The sequence below is a fragment of the Phragmites australis genome, chromosome 14 (assembly GCF_958298935.1).
Source record: "Phragmites australis chromosome 14, lpPhrAust1.1, whole genome shotgun sequence".
Lineage (NCBI taxonomy): Eukaryota > Viridiplantae > Streptophyta > Magnoliopsida > Poales > Poaceae > Phragmites > Phragmites australis.
This window is the reverse complement of record NC_084934.1, coordinates 27,308,473-27,312,745: the sequence shown is the minus strand read 5'-3', so window position 1 is coordinate 27,312,745 and position 4,273 is coordinate 27,308,473. Positions and strand designations below refer to the sequence as shown.

The 4,273-nt window shown below is 49.6% G+C and overlaps 1 pseudogene; it reads right to left on the bottom strand.

Annotated features, from left to right (window-relative positions):
* Positions 1–2,725: 2,725 nt before the first annotated feature.
* LOC133890384 (acyl-coenzyme A thioesterase 2, chloroplastic-like) lies at positions 2,726–4,273 on the bottom strand (annotated as a pseudogene).

Sequence of the window (4,273 nt, the reverse complement as noted above, 5' to 3'; positions counted from 1 at the left end):
CCGCCGCCTCCTCGTTCCTCAGACGAGACTCCGGCAAGATGCTGACCGAAGCCTTGTCCCGCATCCTCCTCCAACCCTCGTCATCTCGGCAAGGATGGAAGGTGTTTTGGTGGTGGAAAAAGAGAGAGAAGAAAGAATGCTCCGGTCGCCTGAGAATTTCCTAAGGGCTTCGGAGCGCAAAGAAAGCAAGAGCACAAGTGCGAGAAAGCGTAAAGAGGGGGACGGACCGATCCTTTCCCCCTTTTATATCTCAAAGTTCAAAAACTGCCACCCAAACGTTTCGCTTGGCGAAGCGTCGCCTCGATCGACGTAACTGCCAGGCGAATCTCCCGCCGATCGCGCGATGTCAGCGGCTGCCAGGCGTATTTTCCTCGATCTGCGCGGCGACCGCGCGTGCCGCCCGTATGGTCATCATACCCTTCGGAAGTTGTGTGGACACGCGTCCACCCATTTTTTTCCCGTTGGGGCATACTTGAGGTCTGGGTCCGCAAGGGCCACCTCTTGAAAGCTTGCCACATGGTGTCTGCGCCAGCCTCGGCCTCGGCCGCGACGAAGGGCCCTTTCGCAGTCTCCGTCCCGTCGCCTACCAATGGACCCAGGGGCTACTGTCGGTGTATTAGGAACCAGGGGTCCCTAAATCCCGAAGACCGGGCCGGCCATCCGCCACATATCACCATCCCGCGAGGTCCACCCTGCAGGATAAGAAGAAACTAAGTCCCGGGGGAAGGTGCTCGGGGCCGTAGCCTCTAGGTTCCCGAGCACCCCGGTTCCCCGATGATCCGCAGAGTCCAAATACCGGGAAGGAAGTACTCGGGAGAGAGTGCTCGGGGCTGCACGTGGTAGCCCCTGAGGACTCGATTCCCCGAAGGTCCCACCGAAGTGCTCGGGAGAAAGTGCTCGGGGCTGCATGTGGCAGCCCCCGAGGACCCGGTTCCCCGAAGGTTGCACCGAAGTGCTCGGGAGAGAGTGCTCGGGGCTGCACGTGGCAGCCCCCGAGGACCCAGTTCCCCGAAGGTCGCGCCGAAGTGCTCGGGAGAGAGTACTCGGGGCTGCACGTGGCAGCCCCCGAGGACTCGGTTCCCCGAAGGTCCCACCGAAGTGCTCGGGAGAGAGTGCTCAGGGCTGCACGTGGCAGCCCCCGAGGACTTGGTTCCGCGAAGGTCTCACCGAAGTGCTCGGGAGAGAGTGCTCGGGGCTGCACATGGCAGCCCCTGAGGACTCGGTTCCCCGAAGGTCCCACCGAAGTGCTCGGGAGAGAGTGCTCGGGGCTGCGCGTGGCGGCCCCCGAGGACTCGGTTCCCCGAAGGTTCGCGCAAGATCATTCGACGACCCGAAGGGTCCCATCATCGGGGTGTCAGCCAGTCAAAGGCTCAATGCCGCATTTAATAGGCACGCGCGGTCTGACATCCTGACATCCTGACATTCTCAGCTGCCCACGCCCCAGTGTCAGACCCTGCCATGCCCTGGCAGGGGGGCGTGGGTCCATTAAATGCACGGGTCCCGTCCCGTTTCATCCGGGTGCCTCGGGATAACGTTGCCAGAATCGAAGCGCTCCGCCTGCTACCCTGCCCTGGCAGAAAGACAAGACAGGGTGGGCGCACTGGGCACCTCTGAGGCTGCCCGGTGGGTCCCCTTTATGGCACCCGAGGGCTTCCACAGTGGCGGGTGGTCGGATGCGCGCCGCATTTTTCCACCGCCCCTGTCACTTCGCCAAGACGGAATGATGACGTCTTTCTCCGTGGCACCTTGGCACTCGCACCCCCTCTTTCCCATTCAGGATATGTCGAGGTCGGCGCGCCTATAAAAGGAAAGGATGGAGAACACGTAAAAGGGTGTGGAAAAAGAAAGAGGACGCAGACGCTCGAACCCATTCAAGCCAAGCTAGAACACGAGAGCCTCAAGCTCTCTGTAAGCTGCTCTCTCTTGTAACCAGATACATCCTTGAAGAATTCTCTTCGAGGATAGATATAGCACTCACACAGGAGTAGCGTGTTACGCCCCCGTGCGGCCCGAACCTGTCTAAACCCCGGTGCACCCATCTTTCTCGCACTAGGACGATCATCTCCCACCAGCCACCGCATTTATTTCCGTTTCCCGCTTATTTCCCAAACAAGCTCGCTCAGGATCATCCCCCCGGCCGAATCTCTAAAAAGGGGGTCTCTCGGGATCCCTGCGACAGGAGTTCATCCTCCGACACAATGATATGTGAAATAACATGGTTACTTATGTATGAATGAGATAAGATGTAAATGAGTTGTGTATGTATGTGATATTATGTGTGCTGAAATAATTATATGCGCATGTGAAACTTGAATACATATTTATCTTGTTGTATGTGATATTATTTGTGCTATTATCGGTAACAACTAGATTCTATAAGGGGGGAGGATCCATCAGTGCCGACTCATGATAAAAAACAGGTACTGATACAAAGACTATCAGTACTGGCTTGTACCATAAACCGATATTGATAGTTGAGTATCAATGCCGGTTACTTGTTATGAACCGGCACTGATAGTCTCATTATCAGTACCGGTTCAAAAATCATCATTGATGGTATTTTTGAGCTGGCACTGATGACTATTTTTGCAGTAATGAGTACAATATAAATAATTCAGATATGAAATAAAGTCTTATATCAATATATAAGATCACAATACTTACTCTAGAACTCCACGTGAAATTAAGTGCCATATTGGTCAAAATAATTGATTTTGCAAAAGAACTAATTAAATAAACCTTCTGCATCCATGCGCTCTAAAATGTGTCGTGTCTCTTCTTCGGTAGAGGGAACAACATTTCGAATCTTTAAGCCATTCTTCAACCCATCACTACTGACCATGAAGGTGACGTGAAATGTGTTGGAGATCTGTTTATTCGATAACACCGTTAGCAAATGTGTTGAGGTAACACTCACAACAAGAATTCAAGAGGAAAAAAATATTTGAAGCATAGTTGGTGTTTTCAAAATAGTGTGGCATCAGCAATGTATGCCATCAGTGCTGTGAGATATTGGGATTACCTCGCTTTTCCAGAGCTCAAGCCTTGTTACATGAGCAACAACTTCCACACTGACCAGAGGATGCTCTGGATTGTCAAGCCGGGTGTACAAGACACATGATTTGAATCGAAGAAAGTCTCCTACATCCACCTGCGTAAGCAGAGCAACATGGTTATAGCTATGGTTGATACATGATAGGACAATGAATTTGTTATTTTGGAACTAGACTTGAATACATAGCCAAACAATACACGGTGTCATTATTTTTGCTTACAAAAAATCTTAAAATGCTAATTTGAGGTTGTTAATACCAACTTACATAGGCAAACAGGAAATGGTACTTCTTGCAACTTACACTAGATAGAGTTTGAATTACTAGGAACCACCCCAAAAAATGGTAGTCACTTACCAGTTTAAGAAGTCGACATGATCCACTTTAAGAAAACAAGGGTCTTTGCCCCCACAAAGGCATATGCGGACATGCGGTTGAAAAGACAAGCTCAAATGCTCGGTGCATCAAGAAACCTCCAAATATTTGTTCGTGCAAGATTCATTGCTGAGGTTGGTAGATAAGAGCGTTCTACAAGCGTGTATCCCTCAGCAAGATCCTATCTCTATAAGCAAATCAGAGAAAACACGACCCTCTACAAGCAACACATTCAGCCTCTCAGCCCCAGCACGAAGCTTATGTATCCCATTTTTGAGCCCTCCCTTATGTTCATCTCTCTTCCTTTTTCTCATCTTATGACGTTCTTCTCTTTCTCCGAATAGTTGCTTTTCTCTTTCAGTTTTGGTGAAAGGTGGTTTACTGGAGCAGATTTTCTAGACATAGAATCACGTGCAACAAATGCAAAGTTAGTCATCGGTACAATTGGATCAGACTGAATATCTCCGTCTATTGCAAGATATGTCAATTAGAGAATAATAGAAATTGAAAATATATCATATGCATTATTACTCAAATCAATAAACAAGTTGATAACCGACCTTCTGTTGAGTTGTAATGTTCTAGCAAAATTACCTAGATCAACGTGAGTCACTTCAATCTATATATCAATTGAAGAGCGGAAATAGGCCAACAGTCACAATCTTGTACGCAAGATTACCCCAGAGTTGGATCCATTGGCATACTTCATGATGTACCTGATGATCTTGTACGCAAGATTACCCTAGAGTTGGATCCATCGGCATACTTCATGATGTACCTGCATCAGTTATGTTCGCGTAATTCAGTGCGGCGGGGGATTGGCGCGACAGGGGGTTGACGTGCAT